The sequence below is a fragment of the Oncorhynchus clarkii genome, chromosome 23 (assembly GCF_045791955.1).
Source record: "Oncorhynchus clarkii lewisi isolate Uvic-CL-2024 chromosome 23, UVic_Ocla_1.0, whole genome shotgun sequence".
Lineage (NCBI taxonomy): Eukaryota > Metazoa > Chordata > Actinopteri > Salmoniformes > Salmonidae > Oncorhynchus > Oncorhynchus clarkii.
Genome location: NC_092169.1, coordinates 53,371,772 through 53,393,717, shown reverse-complemented (window position 1 = coordinate 53,393,717; position 21,946 = coordinate 53,371,772). Strand labels below are relative to the sequence as shown.

The window sequence follows — 21,946 nt, the reverse complement described above, 5'->3', positions numbered from 1 at the left end:
ATATTATTTTATCTCAGTTAAATACATTTAAACAGTTCATATATTATGGAATGCTCATTCATATTAAGGTGTAAAATTCACATAGGCTACATGTTTTACTTTATTATTACAATATAATATGCTACCATTATTACACTATAATAACCTACCATTATTACACTATAATAACCTACATTTTTTACACTATAATAACCTACAATTATTACAATATAAAAGCCTACTACTATAATTATTATTACATAATACTGTTATTTCACTATTGCATGTACTTGTATTAGAATATTAATTTACAATGTTAAGATTCATGTTCAAAACAAGTTAAAACTGTTTTAAAATAAATCCCAGTCATGTGATGTTGATGCAAACTATCAAAACAGTTAGCAGACCTACCATACAAACAATATAATCTGCTATGTATGTAGAACTATAATTTATTACTAAACAAATCCTTCCACAAAACAATAAGCTAAACTCGAAATAATCAATAGACCATTTTTTTTTAACACAGAAGTGCGCATTTATTCTAGGCATATTGACTGCGTTGTGACGTATCCCAGCGTGGACGACGCTTACAAGTAAAACAACTGTACAGGACAACGTTTCCTGTGTAGCTTGTCGAGTCTAACCAGACAGAAATATGTCTGGGGCAGGACTGACATGCTCGTTGTGTTGTTGTGGCCGACCCAATGTATGTTGTTACATCCCAAATGTCACCCTATTCCACACATAGTTCAATACTTTTGACCAGGACCCATATCAAAAGTTGTCCACTATATAGGCCAGGGAATAGGGTGCTATTTGTGGCTTAGCCGTTTTGCTGCGGTAGGCAACGGGAGGAAGAGAGGCCTGTGCGGGCAGCACCTCCATGGTTCTGGAACACATCCATTATCATGACAGTTCATTTCGCGGTCAGGCACTGCAGTGAGTTTCTGTCGGCAAACTAGAGAACACGATGTTTTCTTTTCTTGGTCTATTGGAGAGTGTTTCTCTGGCTATTGCAATTCACGAATAGGCCCAGAGAAATAGGTGCATAAGTATTTAGTATTAATGCGTTGTACTTTAACTAGTCATTGTGAAATTAAGAATAAATTAGACAAGGAATTTATTCTCACATTGCCGTCCACAGATAAACAGATGGTTGTATTTTTGCTGTATTTTTTTTTTTTTAAGGCTATATTTTAAACAACAAAGTATGACATTGACATTAGAATTGCGCGACACAGGGAGCGTTCAGGCAACATTGATGGAAACCTGCTTTTATTTATAACCAAAATTAAGTCAAATATTATATTCGTTTTCATTGTCTTCTTGAGTCTATTTTTCTCTTGGGTTTACATGCAATATTTATATTAATCATTAGGCCTAAATAATCATCAAAACACTCTTGGTCGTTCAGTTGACGTATATGCGTAAAAAGGCAATACTGTAAATGGTGAGACGTCCCCTCGTACCTCTTTCGCGCATATGACGTATCTCCTTTAAAAAAAAGTCCCCTGACGGAGTTACAGTTACCCAGATCCCCTAAAGATGGCAGTCAAACATGCGATTTATCTGGCGCTGTGCGGGGCTGACTGTCTCCACAGCTCCCAACGGCCAAGGGCTCAGGAATTCAAATCTCAGAGGCTTCGCCTTCCGAGTCTCGATCTATGGAAGGAGAAGCTTCGCAATTAAAACGTCGCCTGGGTTTTATTAAGAGACGGATTCTGAGGTGTAAATAACATTCCGTTTGGAAAAGGCAGTACAAATACAATAGTTGCAGAAAAATGGGAGTTCGGGGAGGGAGAAGGAAAAGGGATAGCATATTGATTTATATGTTCATATTGTTCCACCCACAACAGATACTCCCTTGTACGGCTTCATGTTCCTTTCTCTTCTACCCGAAATGTAGCCTATCAATTAAATTAATATAAAACTCGTCTTGTATCCATCCATTCAACATTTTGTGTATCTAGGAAACCCAAGAGTCTTGATAGCACTGTGTTTCATTCTTACCAGAGATAGTCTTTTGACTGGGTGCAACAAGCCATGAGTTGGAACTAATCTTCGTATTTAGACATTTTTATCTAAATTAATTTGAATGCTAAACGAGGAATAATTCTATGTATTTTTGTATCTAGCCACTCTTCTTTCGGCCTGCTATCCTCTCCCTTCGCTATGAAAGAAAATTCCAACGTAATACACGCATGTGTTGCGCATTACGCAGACCCCATTATACAGAGTGAAAGTACCTCAGTTGTTGACTCTTCAGCTCTAGTACTCTTAGTCTATAGGAGTTGGTTGACTTCCATCCACTTTCTCAATAGTCATCAATCTCATTATACAATTACATTGTTTTGGATAATGACGTACACTCCATTTTTCCTACCCCCCGCCCCCCGCCCTACTTATCCATGCATCCTAACTTCCGTCCGTTTGAGCATTATTCTATGACAGTCAAACCTACAACCGGAAAAGGAAAGCGGAAGTTGTGCATGTAATGCTCATTATCTGTGAAAAGGCTAAAAGTTACTTATACAATTGAATATAATGGTCTACAAAGGAATCTTACTGTTATGGTTTTTCCATGTTTTTTTGTTGTTGCATAAAATGTATTTATTTACAATGTTTACTTACATACACTCTCCAGGATGAAACCATACAAAATAAAAATACAAGAACATTGACTTGACATAATACAATGAATGACGGATGCATTGATCAAACACACACACACACACACACACACATGCGCACACGCACACACAGGGTTTGTACATTCCCTCCCATCAAAGTGAATGTATGCAATACCTCCAATAAACTTCCCCGTGCCCCCTAGACACTGATCTTGGGTCAGTTTAGCATTTTACACACTAATGGTTAAGGTTAGGTTTGAGGAATGGGAAGCTGATCCTAGAGGAAACTTGACCCCAGAACTACAGACATGGTGGGGTGGGGGCGAGAATGCATCGGACAATGCAGACTCCAGCCTCGTGACATAAATACAATTGAGTACATGAATGTAATTCTGGAACAGGCTCAGAACTCCTCAATCATACCGAGATGTCCAATGCTTTATACATTCTGTCTGTCTGTCTGTCTGTCTGTCTGTCTGTCTGTCTGTCTGTCTGTCTGTCTGTCTGTCTGTCTGTCTGTCTGTCTGTCTGTCTGTCTGTCTGTCTGTCTGCCTGTCTGCCTGTCTGCCTGTCTGTCTGTCACAAGCTGTGAGCCACTCTTTCACCTCTAGCCTGGTCCCAGATCTGTTTGTTCATGACAATGGGTGACAGGGAGTTGGTATGATAGCACAAATAGACTGACACTCAGGCTATCTTTCACCCATCCAAAAGAAAGGCCTGGAAGAAGATTGGTTGATCGAATTATTGGTTTATTCACATATATTTTTTTCTTTTTAAACTCATGGTGATTTTAATAGGGAGGAGGTCAGAGGTCAGAAGTCATAAAGACAGCACACACATAGTGTGGAAAGAAACAAAAAAAAAACAAGAAGTTCACATCCTTTTTTTCCCAAAAAACGATTAGAAACAACATATTATGCAGAACAATACCATAGCATTTACAATACTTCAATTCCCAGTTCTCCTTGAGAGTCCAGCGTAATTGTACAACAGTATACAGAATCTCCCCTCTCTCCTCTTCCCTCCCCTTTAGGAGTTGATATAGTTTGCCTTTCAATCTCTGTCTGTCTTTCTTTCCCCTCATTCTCATCTCTTCTGGAATCCTATTTGTAAGGGCACCTCTGTGTTATACAGACATTGGCTTCTCCTTGGTCCAAATCCATCCCCAGTCGAGACTTGGAGGAGGTACAGTTCTCTGAATGAAGTCTCTTTTTATTTGTTTTCTAGGAGTCCATAGTACATAGCAGGTGCCTCTTTAGTTGTCTTCAGTCTCGGGTAAGAGAAAACACCCAATGTCTCTCAATCGCTTTTTTTCAAAGAGGAATCCCTTAGAGTCTACTGGGCGAGGCAGTCCAGGGTTCAGAATGAAGGGGGGTAGGGGTCTGCTGGGATGGGTGATGGGCATCTAGGGACTGGAGGCTGGCAGGGGGGGCATAGGCAGGGTGGCTGGGCCCATGGTGGTGAGGATGTCCTCCCCTGTGCATCATCATCACTGGGTGGGACAGAGCAGGGTGGGGGGATGATGTCCAGGAATGTGGTGCCTGGGAGGCCCAAAGGGAGGGCCATGTGCAGCTGAGCAGGCTCCTGGTTACGGGAGGGAGTCCTGGTTTTGAAGTGGTGGGTCCTGGTTTTGATGTGAGGGTGCCCAGCAGGACGCAGTGCCGTCGTCTGACTGGTAATTCCCGTCTGGTAATTCCCTGGCATGCCCTGCAGTCCTGGGGGGGAAGGAAAAACAAAATGGTGGATCAGTGAGGAGTTTCACACGGAGAAATTGGATTAACAAGGGGTCTTCTACCTGGAACAAAAAAGGGTTCTTCAAAGTGTTCTCCTCTTGGAAAAAGCAGAATAACCCTTTTAGGTTCTGGATAGCACTTCTTTTTTTTGAGCCTGTATGGCGGTCCAGAGAACCAACATGTGTGGAGTTTCACACAGAGACATTGGGTTGCTGTACCATTAAGGAGGCCCAAGAGAGACTAATATGGTGGAGCAGAGATCCAAAATGGCGGATCAGTTTAATGTCTCACATAAAATAGGAAACAGTGAAAGTACATACACACATTCATTGTTTGTAAGCAGGTGTGGAAGTTCATATAATTAACGTTCAGTAAAAGGTTCAAATGACTCTGAAAACTATCATCTATGCTCCCATGTCCTATTGGTAGCAATTAGTGCTTTTTGAGGCTCAGGTTCAGTTCCGGGTCCCATAAAATTATCACAGTTTTTGATTTCGGTTTACATTTTTTGGTAAATATTTAAATCATTATGAAATAATGACATTAAAATGATTGTAGAGCTTTTTAATGGAAATTCCAAAGTAAAAAACGGTGAACATTCAATTGCCAAATTTAATAGAAAAATAGGAAATTACTATCAAATATTAATATATTTCAGTTGAGTATATTACATTTTTTAATTCCATAAAGTCATCATCTCATCTCAGGCAGTAACAGTGTCAGCCAGGCCATCTAACATTATGTTCTCCCCATACTGTACTGTCGTCATCCTATCTATCTAGGCTAACCTGCCTAAATATACTGCAGAGCTGTCTGTAGTCATCCTATCTATCTAGGCTAACCTGCCTAAATATAATGCAGAGCTGTCTGTAGTCATCCTGTTTAGCTAGGCTAACCTGCCTAAATATACTGCAGAGCTGTCTGTAGTCATCCTGTTTAGCTAGGCTAACCTGCCTAAATATACTGCAGAGCTGTCTGTAGTCATCCTGTTTAGCTAGGCTAGCCTGCCTAAATATAGTGCAGAGCTGTCTGTAGTCATCCTGTTTAGCTAGGCTAACCTGCCTAAATATACTGCAGAGCTGTCTGTAGTCATCCTGTTTAGCTAGGCTAGCCTGCCTAAATATACTGCAGAGCTGTCTGTAGTCATCCTGTTTAGCTAGGCTAACCTGCCTAAGTATACTGCAGAGTTGTCTGTAGTCATCCTGTTTAGCTAGGCTAGCCTGCCTAAATATACTGCAGAGCTGTCTGTAGTCATCCTGTTTAGCTAGGCTAACCTGCCTAAATATGCTGCAGAGCTGTCTGTAGTCATCCTGTTTAGCTAGGCTAACCTGCCTAAATATACTGCAGAGCTGTCTGTAGTCATCCTGTTTAGCTCGGCTAACCTGCCTAAATATACTGCAGAGCTGTCTGTAGTCATCCTGTTTAGCTAGGCTAACCTGCCTAAATATGCTGCAGAGTTGTCTGTAGTCATCCTGTTTAGCTAGGCTAACCTGCCTAAATATACTGCAGAGCTGTCTGTAGTCATCCTATCTATCTAGGCTAACCTGCCTAAATATACTGCAGAGTTGTCTGTAGTCATCCTGTTTAGCTAGGCTAACCTGCCTAAGTATACTGCAGAGTTGTCTGTAGTCATCCTGTTTAGCTAGGCTAGTCTGCCTAAATATACTGCAGAGCTGTCTGTAGTCATCCTGTTTAGCTAGGCTAACCTGCCTAAATATGCTGCAGAGCTGTCTGTAGTCATCCTGTTTAGCTAGGCTAACCTGCCTAAATATACTGCAGAGTTGTCTGTAGTCATCCTGTTTAGCTAGGCTAGTCTGCCTAAATATACTGCAGAGCTGTCTGTAGTCATCCTGTTTAGCTAGGCTAACCTGCCTAAATATGCTGCAGAGCTGTCTGTAGTCATCCTGTTTAGCTAGGCTAGTCTGCCTAAATATACTGCAGAGCTGTCTGTAGTCATCCTGTTTAGCTAGGCTAACCTGCCTAAATATACTGCAGAGTTGTCTGTAGTCATCCTGTTTAGCTAGGCTAGTCTGCCTAAATATACTGCAGAGCTGTCTGTAGTCATCCTGTTTAGCTAGGCTAACCTGCCTAAATATACTGCAGAGCTGTCTGTAGTCATCCTGTTTAGCTAGGCTAACCTGCCTAAATATACTGCAGAGCTGTCTGTAGTCATCCTGTTTAGCTAGGCTAACCTGCCTAAATATACTGCAGAGCTGTCTGTAGTCATCCTGTTTAGCTAGGCTAACCTGCCTAAATATACTGCAGAGCTGTCTGTAGTCATCCTATCTAGCTAGGCTAACCTGCCTAAATATACTGCAGAGCTGTCTGTAGTCATCCTGTTTAGCTAGGCTAGCCTGCCTAAGTATCATTTTAAATCATTTTACTAGCTCTTCAAAGTAGATAAGACATACTTTCAGGAACTGTCTCCGTCCCTCTCTCTCATCTTTGTTTTGTTTACATTTGTCTCTCATGTGTTCTGTGTGTAACTACCCTTTAGCAGGCATAAACGTGTATCCAATCGCTGTCCGAGCCAAAAAGAACAGGCGCAAGGGATTATGGTCATTGCAATTAATTACCATGTTTCTGGGCTGAACAAGGTTGAATACTTGCTTAATGAAAACTATAACTCCCTTCAGCCCAGCGTCCCCATATAGTTCTCGATTTGTTTTCTCTCTCGAGAAACGGTGAGTTGGATTCACACACACACACAAAAAAAACTGAACCAAATGGAATTCAACTAATCGAACTGAAGTCGGTCAAATTAGTTGTTTAATAACCCTCTCAAAAATAAAAAATGAGCTCCCATGTCCTGTTGGTTGCTGATCCCACTGAATGAGAGGACGTCACTCTCTGAGAATGGCTGCATCACTACAGGCAGGGTTCTTAGATTCTACTATCCTCATGTGACCCAAATGGCACCCTGTTCCCTATATAGTGCACTATACTTTTATTAGAGATGGTTAAAAGTAGTGCACTACATAGGGAATATGGTGCAATTTGGAACGTATCCTATATGCACTATCGGCCTGGGACTTGGGCATGTCGTAATCCAGGACACCTAGCCTGCCCTTCAATGAGGTCAAGGGAGGGGGGAGTGAGTGTGTGTGTGTGTGTGTGTGTGTGTGTGTGTGTGTGTGTGTGTGTGAGATACAGTCAGCGGATTTAGTGTGTGAGCTAATCCAGTACTTTCCGTAATTACACAGTAGCAACAGTGTGAGAGTACACACACACAGACACAGACACACACAGACACAGACACACACACACACACACACACACACACACACACACACACACACACACACACACACACACACACACACACACACACACACACACACACACACACACACACACACACACACACTTTAGCTGATACACAGGATCAGTGTTGATGTTCATATCACCATCTGCCAATAAAGCTTTCTTACATTTGTATGAAAGTGTCAATCCCAGCCTCTGAATGACCATCATTGAGGGGTAACTAACCAAGTCAATCCCAGCCTCTGAAGGACCATCATTGAGGGGAAACTAACCAAGTCAATCCCAGCCTCTGAAGGACCATCATTGAGGGGAAACTAACCAAGTCAATCCCAGCCTCTGAATGACCATCATTGAGGGGAAACTAACCAAGTCAATCCCAGCCTCTGAAGGACCATCATTGAGGGGTAACTAACCAAGTCAATCCCAGCCTCTGAAGGACCATCATTGAGGGGAAACTAACCAAGTCAATCCCAGCCTCTGAAGGACCATCATTGAGGGGTAACTAACCAAGTCAATCCCAGCCTCTGAAGGACCATCATTGAGGGGAAACTAACCAAGTCAATCCCAGCCTCTGAAGGACCATCATTGAGGGGAAACTAGCCAAGTCAAACCCAGCCTCTGAATGACCATCATTGAGGGGAAACTAACCAATGCTGATGCTCCAGATACTCAACTAGTCTAAAGAAGGCCAGTTTTATTGCTTCTTTAATCAGAACAACAGTTTTTTCAGCTGTGCTAACATAATTGCAAAATAGTTTTCTAATGATCAATTAGCCTTTTAAAATGATAAACTTGGATTAGCTAACACAACGTGCCATTGGAACACAGGAGAGATGGTTGATGATAATGGGCCTCTGTGCACCTATGTAGATATTCCATTAAAAAATCAGTCGTTTCCAGCTACAATAGTAATTTACAACATTAACACTGTATTTCTGTATTTCTGATCAATTTGATCTTATTTTATTTTAAAGGCATTTCCAAGTGACCTTAAACTTTTGAACGGTAGAGTGTGTGTCTGCTGTCTAATTGAATCCAACCTCAACAATCACACAATGTCACACATAGATGAATTAGCTTTAAAGTAACATTTAAAACTCCTATTATTACGAGTCAGTCTATCCATCATGTCTGCAAATATCCTGAGGGGAAAACAATCAATCACAGATCTGGAGCACAGTAAAAACCCTACGCCAGGCCAGGCTAGTAGAGCCCTGAGTCAGTGATGAATGAGGTAAAAGAATCCGCCATGCACCTTTTCACTTCTCAATTCTATGCCTGCACCTCTCTCTCTCTCTCTCCAGGAACAATGTCCAGGAGCCTTTGAGAATAGCCTGAGTCTCTCTGGGTGAAAGTGCCACAGTGGAAACCCAACCATTGTGCTAAGATTAAAGAGGACACGCACATACACACTACACGCACACACACACTACACACATGCACATACTACACACACACACACACACACACACTACACGAACGCACACACTACACAGATGCACATACTACACACACACACACACACACACACACACACACACACACACACACACACACACACACACACACACACACACACACACACACACACACACACACACACACACACACACACACACACCTCGTTCCAGGGCCGACATCTGAGACTGCATGTCTCTGTCCAGCGTGTGCCTAACACACAAATAACTAAGAGGGCCACTAACCAGGACACAAAGAACTGAGAGGGCCACTAACCAGGACACAAAGAACTGAGAGGGCCACTAACCAGGACACAAAGAACTGAGAGGGCCACTAACCAGGACACAAAGAACTGAGTGGGCCACTAACCAGGACACAAAGAACTGAGAGGGCCACTAACCAGGACACAAAGAACTGAGAGGGCCACTAACCAGGACACAAAGAACTGAGTGGGCCACTAACCAGGACACAAAGAACTGAGAGGGCCACTAACCTGGACACAAAGAACTGAGAGGGCCACTAACCAGGACACAAATAACTGAGAGGGCCACTAACCAGGACACAAATAACTGAGACCACACTTCTAAGCCTAATGCCTAACCCTAACCTTAACCACACTGCTAACCATAATGCCTAACCCTAACCTTAACCACACTGCTAACCCTAATGCCTAACCCTAACCACACTGCTAACCCTAATGCGTAACACTAATCTTAACCACACTGCTAACCCTAATGCCTAATCCTAACCACACTGCTAACCCTAATGTTTAATCCTAACCATAACCACATGTCTAACCCTAATGCCTAATCCTAACCACACTGCTAACCCTAATGCCTAATCCTAACCATAACCACATGTCTAACCCTAATGCCTAATCCTAACCATAACCACATGTCTAACCCTAATGCCTAATCCTAACCACACTGCTAACCCTAATGCCTAATCCTAACCTTAACCACATGTCTAACTCTAATGCTTAATCCTAACCTTAACCACATGTCTAACCCAAACCTTAAACTTTTTGGTCTTCATGAATTTTGACAATATAGCCAATTTTGACTTTGCAGCTGGCCTATCTAAGGGGAAAAGGCTCAGTTCTGCCTCCAGGACAAGACTTGTGCCAATAAAGGTCACCTGCAGAGACAGCAGGGAAACGGACTGGGCCTCGGAACAAAAGAGGAGAGGACCAACCAACCGGGCGCTCGCTTATTATATATCACTTCCTCATCCCTCCATCTTTCACCTGGTCGTTCCATTACAAAGGAACGGTAGGGGGAGTCATCTTTCACCTGGTCATTTCATTACAAAGGAGTGACTCGAGGAACGGTAGGGGGAGTCATCTTTCACCTGGTCGTTTCATTACAAAGGAACGGTAGGGGGAGTCATCTCTCACCTGGTCGTTTCATTACAAAGGAACGGTAGGGGGAGTCATCTCTCACCTGGTCATTTCATTACAAAGGAGTGACTCGAGGAACGGTAGGGGGAGTCATCTTTCACCTGGTCGTTTCATTACAAAGGAACGGTAGGGGGAGTCATCTCTCACCTGGTCATTTCATTACAAAGGAGTGACTCGAGGAAAGGTAGGGGGAGTCATCTCTCACCTGGTCGTTTCATTACAAAGGAACAGTAGGGGGAGTCATCTCTCACCTGGTCATTTCATTACAAAGGAGTGACTCGAGGAAAGGTAGGGGGAGTCATCTTTCACCTGGTCGTTTCATTACAAAGGAACGGTAGGGGGAGTCATCTCTCACCTGGTCGTTTCATTACAAAGGAACAGTAGGGGGAGTCATCTCTCACCTGGTCATTTCATTACAAAGGAACGGTAGGGGGAGTCATCTCTCACCTGGTCATTTCATTACAAAGGAACAGTAGGGGGAGTCATCTCTCACCTGGTCATTTCATTACAAAGGAGTGACTCGAGGAAAGGTAGGGGGAGTCATCTCTCACCTGGTCATTTCATTACAAAGGAGTGACTCGAGGAACGGTAGGGGGAGTCATCTCTCACCTGGTCGTTTCATTACAAAGGAACGGTAGGAGGAGTCATCTCTCACCTGGTCGTTTCATTACAAAGGAACAGTAGGGGGAGTCATCTCTCACCTGGTCGTTTCATTACAAAGGAACGGTAGGGGGAGTCATCTCTCACCTGGTCGTTTCATTACAAAGGAACAGTAGGGGGAGTCATCTCTCACCTGGTCGTTTCATTACAAAGGAACAGTAGGGGGAGTCATCTCTCACCTGGTCATTTCATTACAAAGGAACAGTAGGGGGAGTCATCTCTCACCTGGTCATTTCATTACAAAGGAACGGTAGGGGGAGTCATCTCTCACCTGGTCGTTTCATTACAAAGGAGTGACTCGAGGAACGGTAGGGGGAGTCATCTCTCACCTGGTCGTTTCATTACAAAGGAACAGTAGGGGGAGTCATCTCTCACCTGGTCGTTTCATTACAAAGGAACAGTAGGGGGAGTCATCTCTCACCTGGTCGTTTCATTACAAAGGAACAGTAGGGGGAGTCATCTCTCACCTGGTCATTTCATTACAAAGGAACAGTAGGGGGAGTCATCTCTCACCTGGTCGTTTCATTACAAAGGAACGGTAGGGGGAGTCATCTCTCACCTGGTCGTTTCATTACAAAGGAACGGTAGGGGGAGTCATCTCTCACCTGGTCGTTTCATTACAAAGGAGTGACTCGAGGAACGGTAGGGGGAGTCATCTTTCACCTGGTCGTTTCATTACAAAGGAACGGTAGGGGGAGTCATCTCTCACCTGGTCATTTCATTACAAAGGAACAGTAGGGGGAGTCATCTCTCACCTGGTCGTTTCATTACAAAGGAACAGTAGGGGGAGTCATCTCTCACCTGGTCGTTTCATTACAAAGGAACAGTAGGGGGAGTCATCTCTCACCTGGTCATTTCATTACAAAGGAACGGTAGGGGGAGTCATCTCTCACCTGGTCATTTCATTACAAAGGAACAGTAGGGGGAGTCATCTCTCACCTGGTCATTTCATTACAAAGGAGTGACTCGAGGAACGGTAGGGGGAGTCATCTCTCACCTGGTCATTTCATTACAAAGGAGTGACTCGAGGAACAGTAGGGGGAGTCATCTCTCACCTGGTCGTTTCATTACAAAGGAACGGTAGGGGGAGTCATCTTTCACCTGGTCATTTCATTACAAAGGAGTGACTCGAGGAACAGTAGGGGGAGTCATCTCTCACCTGGTCGTTTCATTACAAAGGAACGGTAGGGGGAGTCATCTCTCACCTGGTCATTTCATTACAAAGGAACAGTAGGGGGAGTCATCTCTCACCTGGTCGTTTCATTACAAAGGAGTGACTCGAGGAACGGTAGGGGGAGTCATCTCTCACCTGGTCGTTTCATTACAAAGGAGTGACTCGAGGAACGGTAGGGGGAGTCATCTCTCACCTGGTCGTTTCATTACAAAGGAACGGTAGGGGGAGTCATCTTTCACCTGGTCATTTCATTACAAAGGAGTGACTCGAGGAACGGTAGGGGGAGTCATCTCTCACCTGGTCGTTCCATTACAAAGGAACGGTAGGGGGAGTCATCTTTCACCTGGTCATTTCATTACAAAGGAGTGACTCGAGGAACGGTAGGGGGAGTCATCTCTCACCTGGTCGTTTCATTACAAAGGAACGGTAGGGGGAGTCATCTCTCACCTGGTCGTTTCATTACAAAGGAGTGACTCGAGGAACGGTAGGGGGAGTCATCTCTCACCTGGTCATTTCATTACAAAGGAGTGACTCGAGGAACGGTAGGGGGAGTCATCTCTCACCTGGTCGTTTCATTACAAAGGAACGGTAGGGGGAGTCATCTCTCACCTGGTCGTTTCATTACAAATGAACAGTAGGGGGAGTCATCTCTCACCTGGTCGTTTCATTACAAAGGAACGGTAGGGGGAGTCATCTCTCACCTGGTCGTTTCATTACAAATGAACGGTAGGGGGAGTCATCTCTCACCTGGTCATTTCATTACAAAGGAACAGTAGGGGGAGTCATCTCTCACCTGGTCGTTTCATTACAAATGAACAGTAGGGGGAGTCATCTCTCACCTGGTCATTTCATTACAAAGGAACAGTAGGGGGAGTCATCTCTCACCTGGTCGTTTCATTACAAAGGAACGGTAGGGGGAGTCATCTCTCACCTGGTCGTTTCATTACAAAGGAACGGTAGGGGGAGTCATCTCTCACCTGGTCGTTTCATTACAAAGGAGTGACTCGAGGAACGGTAGGGGGAGTCATCTCTCACCTGGTCGTTTCATTACAAAGGAACGGTAGGGGGAGTCATCTTTCACCTGGTCATTTCATTACAAAGGAGTGACTCGAGGAACGGTAGGGGGAGTCATCTCTCACCTGGTCGTTTCATTACAAAGGAACGGTAGGGGGAGTCATCTCTCACCTGGTCGTTTCATTACAAAGGAACGGTAGGGGGAGTCATCTCTCACCTGGTCGTTTCATTACAAAGGAGTGACTCGAAGAAAGGTAGGGGGAGTCATCTTTCACCTGGTCATTTCATTACAAAGGAGTGACTCGAGGAACGGTAGGGGGAGTCATCTCTCACCTGGTCGTTTCATTACAAAGGAACGGTAGGGGGAGTCATCTCTCACCTGGTCGTTTCATTACAAAGGAACGGTAGGGGGAGTCATCTTTCACCTGGTCATTTCATTACAAAGGAGTGACTCGAGGAACGGTAGGGGGAGTCATCTCTCACCTGGTCGTTTCATTACAAAGGAACGGTAGGGGGAGTCATCTCTCACCTGGTCGTTTCATTACAAAGGAACAGTAGGGGGAGTCATCTCTCACCTGGTCGTTTCATTACAAAGGAACAGTAGGGGGAGTCATCTCTCACCTGGTCATTTAATTACAAAGGAGTGACTCGAGGAACGGTAGGGGGAGTCATCTCTCACCTGGTCGTTTCATTACAAAGGAACGGTAGGGGGAGTCATCTTTCACCTGGTCATTTCATTACAAAGGAGTGACTCGAGGAACGGTAGGGGGAGTCATCTCTCACCTGGTCGTTCCATTACAAAGGAACGGTAGGGGGAGTCATCTCTCACCTGGTCGTTCCATTACAAAGGAACGGTAGGGGGAGTCATCTCTCACCTGGTCGTTTCATTACAAAGGAACGGTAGGGGGAGTCATCTCTCACCTGGTCATTTCATTACAAAGGAACAGTAGGGGGAGTCATCTCTCACCTGGTCGTTTCATTACAAAGGAACAGTAGGGGGAGTCATCTCTCACCTGGTCGTTTCATTACAAAGGAACGGTAGGGGGAGTCATCTCTCACCTGGTCATTTCATTACAAAGGAACGGTAGGGGGAGTCATCTCTCACCTGGTCATTTCATTACAAAGGAACAGTAGGGGGAGTCATCTCTCACCTGGTCATTTCATTACAAAGGAACGGTAGGGGGAGTCATCTCTCACCTGGTCATTTCATTACAAAGGAACAGTAGGGGGAGTCATCTCTCACCTGGTCGTTTCATTACAAAGGAACGGTAGGGGGAGTCATCTCTCACCTGGTCGTTTCATTACAAAGGAGTGACTCGAGGAACAGTAGGGGGAGTCATCTCTCACCTGGTCATTTCATTACAAAGGAACGGTAGGGGGAGTCATCTCTCACCTGGTCGTTTCATTACAAAGGAACGGTAGGGGGAGTCATCTCTCACCTGGTCGTTTCATTACAAAGGAACAGTAGGGGGAGTCATCTCTCACCTGGTCATTTCATTACAAAGGAACGGTAGGGGGAGTCATCTCTCACCTGGTCGTTTCATTACAAAGGAACAGTAGGGGGAGTCATCTTTCACCTGGTCGTTTCATTACAAAGGAACAGTAGGGGGAGTCATCTCTCACCTGGTCGTTTCATTACAAAGGAACGGTAGGGGGAGTCATCTCTCACCTGGTCGTTTCATTACAAATGAACGGTAGGGGGAGTCATCTCTCACCTGGTCATTTCATTACAAAGGAACAGTAGGGGGAGTCATCTCTCACCTGGTCATTTCATTACAAAGGAACGGTAGGGGGAGTCATCTCTCACCTGGTCATTTCATTACAAAGGAACAGTAGGGGGAGTCATCTCTCACCTGGTCATTTCATTACAAAGGAGTGACTCGAGGAACGGTAGGGGGAGTCATCTCTCACCTGGTCATTTCATTACAAAGGAACGGTAGGGGGAGTCATCTCTCACCTGGTCATTTCATTACAAAGGAGTGACTCGAGGAACAGTAGGGGGAGTCATCTCTCACCTGGTCATTTCATTACAAAGGAACGGTAGGGGGAGTCATCTCTCACCTGGTCATTTCATTACAAAGGAACAGTAGGGGGAGTCATCTCTCACCTGGTCATTTCATTACAAAGGAACAGTAGGGGGAGTCATCTCTCACCTGGTCATTTCATTACAAAGGAACAGTAGGGGGAGTCATCTCTCACCTGGTCGTTTCATTACAAAGGAACAGTAGGGGGAGTCATCTCTCACCTGGTCATTTCATTACAAAGGAACGGTAGGGGGAGTCATCTCTCACCTGGTCATTTCATTACAAAGGAACAGTAGGGGGAGTCATCTCTCACCTGGTCGTTTCATTACAAATGAACGGTAGGGGGAGTCATCTCTCACCTGGTCGTTCCATTACAAATGAACGGTAGGGGGAGTCATCTCTCACCTGGTCGTTTCATTACAAAGGAACGGTAGGGGGAGTCATCTCTCACCTGGTCGTTTCATTACAAAGGAACGGTAGGGGGAGTCATCTCTCACCTGGTCGTTTCATTACAAAGGAGTGACTCGAGGAACGGTAGGGGGAGTCATCTCTCACCTGGTCGTTTCATTACAAAGGAACGGTAGGGGGAGTCATCTCTCACCTGGTCGTTTCATTACAAAGGAACGGTAGGGGGAGTCATCTCTCACCTGGTCGTTTCATTACAAAGGAGTGACTCGAGGAACGGTAGGGGGAGTCATCTTTCACCTGGTCATTTCATTACAAAGGAGTGACTCGAGGAACGGTAGGGGGAGTCATCTCTCACCTGGTCGTTTCATTACAAAGGAACGGTAGGGGGAGTCATCTCTCACCTGGTCGTTTCATTACAAAGGAACAGTAGGGGGAGTCATCTCTCACCTGGTCGTTTCATTACAAAGGAACAGTAGGGGGAGTCATCTCTCACCTGGTCATTTAATTACAAAGGAGTGACTCGAGGAACGGTAGGGGGAGTCATCTCTCACCTGGTCGTTTCATTACAAAGGAACGGTAGGGGGAGTCATCTTTCACCTGGTCATTTCATTACAAAGGAGTGACTCGAGGAACGGTAGGGGGAGTCATCTCTCACCTGGTCGTTCCATTACAAAGGAACGGTAGGGGGAGTCATCTCTCACCTGGTCGTTCCATTACAAAGGAACGGTAGGGGGAGTCATCTCTCACCTGGTCGTTTCATTACAAAGGAACGGTAGGGGGAGTCATCTCTCACCTGGTCATTTCATTACAAAGGAACAGTAGGGGGAGTCATCTCTCACCTGGTCGTTTCATTACAAAGGAACAGTAGGGGGAGTCATCTCTCACCTGGTCGTTTCATTACAAAGGAACGGTAGGGGGAGTCATCTCTCACCTGGTCATTTCATTACAAAGGAACGGTAGGGGGAGTCATCTCTCACCTGGTCATTTCATTACAAAGGAACAGTAGGGGGAGTCATCTCTCACCTGGTCATTTCATTACAAAGGAACGGTAGGGGGAGTCATCTCTCACCTGGTCGTTTCATTACAAAGGAACGGTAGGGGGAGTCATCTCTCACCTGGTCGTTTCATTACAAAGGAGTGACTCGAGGAACGGTAGGGGGAGTCATCTCTCACCTGGTCGTTTCATTACAAAGGAACGGTAGGGGGAGTCATCTCTCACCTGGTCATTTCATTACAAAGGAACGGTAGGGGGAGTCATCTCTCACCTGGTCGTTTCATTACAAAGGAACAGTAGGGGGAGTCATCTTTCACCTGGTCGTTTCATTACAAAGGAACAGTAGGGGGAGTCATCTCTCACCTGGTCGTTTCATTACAAAGGAACGGTAGGGGGAGTCATCTCTCACCTGGTCGTTTCATTACAAATGAACGGTAGGGGGAGTCATCTCTCACCTGGTCATTTCATTACAAAGGAACAGTAGGGGGAGTCATCTCTCACCTGGTCATTTCATTACAAAGGAACGGTAGGGGGAGTCATCTCTCACCTGGTCATTTCATTACAAAGGAACAGTAGGGGGAGTCATCTCTCACCTGGTCATTTCATTACAAAGGAGTGACTCGAGGAACGGTAGGGGGAGTCATCTCTCACCTGGTCATTTCATTACAAAGGAACGGTAGGGGGAGTCATCTCTCACCTGGTCATTTCATTACAAAGGAGTGACTCGAGGAACAGTAGGGGGAGTCATCTCTCACCTGGTCATTTCATTACAAAGGAACGGTAGGGGGAGTCATCTCTCACCTGGTCATTTCATTACAAAGGAACAGTAGGGGGAGTCATCTCTCACCTGGTCATTTCATTACAAAGGAACAGTAGGGGGAGTCATCTCTCACCTGGTCGTTTCATTACAAAGGAACAGTAGGGGGAGTCATCTCTCACCTGGTCATTTCATTACAAAGGAACGGTAGGGGCAGTCATCTCTCACCTGGTCGTTTCATTACAAAGGAACGGTAGGGGGAGTCATCTCTCACCTGGTCGTTTCATTACAAAGGAACAGTAGGGGGAGTCATCTCTCACCTGGTCGTTTCATTACAAAGGAACAGTAGGGGGAGTCATCTCTCACCTGGTCGTTTCATTACAAAGGAACGGTAGGGGGAGTCATCTCTCACCTGGTCGTTTCATTACAAAGGAACAGTAGGGGGAGTCATCTCTCACCTGGTCATTTCATTACAAAGGAACGGTAGGGGGAGTCATCTCTCACCTGGTCATTTAATTACAAAGGAACGGTAGGGGCAGTCATCTTTCACCTGGTCGTTTCATTACAAAGGAGTGACTCGAGGAACGGTAGGGGGAGTCATCTCTCACCTGGTCATTTCATTACAAAGGAACGGTAGGGGGAGTCATCTCTCACCTGGTCGTTCCATTACAAAGGAACAGTAGGGGGAGTCATCTCTCACCTGGTCGTTTCATTACAAAGGAGTGACTCGAGGAACGGTAGGGGGAGTCATCTCTCACCTGGTCGTTTCATTACAAAGGAGTGACTCGAGGAACGGTAGGGGGAGTCATATTTTAAATGCTTACTTTGTCCTTTTCTTCCATTAGCCCATTTGTTAGATAATTACAGTATTTTAAAGGACAAAAACATAATCACAGAATGTTTGAAAGGGCAGTACACATCTTCACATCACTAATAGGTTTTACACATCTACACATCACTAATACTGTAGGTTTCCTTCTTAATAAGTCAATCAATACATTGAGCTCCTGAACCCCCTCCTCTCCCTCTGAGGTTGGCCAGCGGGGTCAAATCAACAGGGGACATTCACTCAGACAGTGCTGTGGACCCCCCCCCCCCCCCCCCATAGGAAATAGTTGATCTGGCCGTTCGTTAAAAGCTAAAGTTCAGCCACCAGTAAAAGGGGAAAAGAGGGGATCTTGACCCCTGTACGGAAGGTTGACAAACTCCTTGCTTAATGATTGGAGGATTGAATCCCTGGACAAAAGGTCTCCAGCCGAGCCTGGCCTGGCAGCACGATGGTTACGGAACACAGGGGTCACCCAAGCATTCCACTTCCAAAACATTCTGCAAGCCAAGGGGAAGAACAGGAGGGGAGGGGTGTTCCAAATTCCATACGACCCATCATTAATTCTAGTTCCCTCTTTACCCCTGTTATAACTATTGTCCTGGAAATGACACAACGAAAATCAGTTTGGACCACCCTTGGTTAACTTCATGGAGGGAAAGGGGGAAGGAAAGGTGGAGGGGACAGGAGGAGGGGAATAGAGGAGGGGAAAGGGGAGGGGAAATGAGGGGGGGAAAGGAGGATAAAGGGGGAGGGGAAAGGGGAGGGGAAAGGGGAGGGGAAAGGAAGATAAAGGGGGAGGGGAAAAGGGAGGGGAAAGGGGAGGGGAAATGAGGAGGGGAAAGGAGGATAAAGGGGGAGGGGAAAGGGGAGGGGAAAGGGGAGGGGGGAAAGGGGAGGGGAAAGGAGAAGTGGAAAAGAGGAGGGGAAAGAGGGAGGAGAAAGGGGGAAGAAACTAGCCCAAGGCTCATAAAACAGTCATTCTCCTGCCATGAAAGGCCGGGGCCGTCTTCTGCTTGAGTTGCTAGGTGTTATCTAAGAAGACAGGTGTATTGTCTGACACAGCTAGAAGCTCTGTAATCGTCATGGGGACAAGGCACAACGTTCTCACTAAGTAGAGGACTAATTGGCTTAAGTTTTAAGTAACGTTGCCGCGTTAGGATGGCACACCTTTCTTCAATCTCAGGCAAATAACTAGTCCTATAGCCTGAAGGTATATTCACTCTCCCTCTCCCAACATAGCTAATGAACCCCTCGGTCTCTTAATCAAATAAGATAACGCTTTTTTCTCCACGTAATAACCTATTAATTTAATTGGTCATAAAAGAATATAACACATCACTTACATTTAATTGACCTAGAAAGGAAAGTAACAATATTTAAATTAGACAAGCTACCTTGGAGGATTGTACAGTTGTGTCCCAAATGGCACCTTGTTCCCTACATAGTGCACTACCTTTAACCAGAGCCCTATGGGCCCTATGTCCCTACTCAAAAAGTAGTGCACACTATATAAGGAATAGGGTGCCATTTGGGACATATTCCCTATGATGAAGTCATAAAGCGGTGGCTCTCGGCTGTGCAGACTACATATTTCTGTCACCCTCCTCTTCCTCTCTTCCTGTCACCCTTCTCTCCCTCCTCTCCTCCTTCTCGCCCCCCTCTCCTCCTTCTCTCCCTCCTCTCCTCTTCTCCTCCTCCTTTTCCCCCTCCCTTCCTCTCCTCCTTCTCCCCTCCTCTCCTCCTCACCCTCCTCTCCTCCTTCTCCCCTTCTCCCCTCCTCCTCTCCTCCTTCTCCCCCTCCTCTGCTCCTTCTCCCCCTCATCCCCCTCCTCTCCTCCTTCTCCCCTCCTCACCCTCCTCTGTTCCTTCTCCTCCTCCTCCTCTCCCTCTCCTCTCCTCCTTCTCCCCCTCCTCTGCTCCTTCTCCCCCTCCTCTCCTCCTTCTCCCCCTCCTCTCCTCCAATTCTCCCTCCCTCCTTCTCTCCATCTACTCCTCTCTCTCTTTGCTCAGCCCGTCTCATGGAAGGTTCCTCTGGTGGCCCAATTATGGTGTGTGTGTGTGTGTGTGTGTGTATGCTCAAATTGAGGCTGTTTACAGCAATGTCTTCTGGGAAAGCTAGCAGCTGGTGGAAAAAGAGTCTGCATGGACCGTAGCAAGCCACCCCTCATGTTTACAAACACACACACACACACCACACACCACACATACACACACACACTCTTTACCCTGTTACATACTGTACCAACCAAGCCACCCCTCATGTTTACAAACACACACGCAAACACACACACTATTTACCCCTGTAACATACTGTACCAACCAAACCAACCCTTTACCCCTGTAACATATTGTACCAACCAAACCAACCCTTTACCCTGTAACATACAGATACTGTACCAGCCAAACCAACCCTTTACCCTGTAACATAAAGATACTGTACCAACCAAACCAACCCTTTACCCTGTAACATACAGATACTGTACCAACCAAACCAACCCTTTACCCTGTAACATACTGTACCAACCAAACCAACCCTTTACCCTGTAACATACTGTACCAACCAAACCAACCCTTTACCCTGTAACATAATGTACCAGCCAAACCAACCCTTTACCCTGTAACATACAGATACTGTACCAACCAAACCAACCCTTTACCCCTGTAACATACAGATACTGTACCAGCAAAACCAACCCTTTACCCTGTAACATACTGTACCAACCAAACCAACCCTTTACCCTGTAACATACTGTACCAACCAAACCAACCCTTTACCCTGTAACATACTGTACCAACCAAATCAACTCTTTACCCTGTAACATACAGATACTGTACCAACCAAACCAACCCTTTACCCTGTAACATACTGTACCAGCCAAACCAACCCTTTACCCTGTAACATACAGATAAATACTGTACCAACCAAACCAACCCTTTACCCTGTAACATACAGATACTGTACCAGCCAAACCAACCCTTTACCCTGTAACATACTGTACCAACCAAACCAACCCTTTACCCTGTAACATACTGTACCAACCAAACCAACCCTTTACCCTGTAACATACTGTACCGACCAAACCAACCCTTTACCCTGTAACATACAGATAAATACTGTACCAACCAAACCAACCCTTTACCCTGTAACATACAGATACTGTACCAGCCAAACCAACCCTTTACCCTGTAACATACTGTACCAACCAAACCAACCCTTTACCCTGTAACATACTGTACCAACCAAACCAACCCTTTACCCTGTAACATACAGATACTGTACCAACCAAACCAACCCTTTACCCTGTAACATACAGATACTGTACCAACCAAACCAATCCTTTACCCCTGTAACATAAAGAAACTGTACCAGCCAAACCAACCCTTTACCCCTGTTACATACTGTACCAACCAAACCAACCCTTTATTTACCCTGTAACATACTGTACAAACCAAACCAACCCTTTACCCTGTAACATACTGTACCAGCCAAACCAACCTTGTACCCTGTAACATAAAGATACTGTACCAGCCAAACCAACCCTTTACCCTGTAACATACTGTACCAACCAAACCAACCCTTTACCCTGTAACATACAGATACAGCACTATCTTTGTTTAGC

At 45.3% G+C, this 21,946-nt stretch overlaps 1 protein-coding gene across 6 annotated transcripts in view; it reads right to left on the bottom strand.

The window, feature by feature from the left end:
* Positions 1-2,566: 2,566 nt before the first annotated feature.
* LOC139381096 (homeobox protein Meis1-like) overlaps positions 2,567-21,946 on the bottom strand; it is a 200,354-nt gene continuing 180,974 nt past the window's right edge. Inside the window, exons 13-14 of one of the 6 annotated variants that reach the window (XM_071124370.1) lie at positions 3,181-4,327; positions 2,567-3,128 (exon numbers count right to left, since the gene is read on the bottom strand). The gene's annotated coding sequence lies outside the window, so the exon portion shown is untranslated. Of the gene's footprint in view, positions 3,137-3,164; positions 4,328-21,946 lie in introns of all 6 variants that reach the window. The other 5 variants (XM_071124369.1, XM_071124368.1, XM_071124372.1 and 2 more) reach the window with 5 other exon arrangements.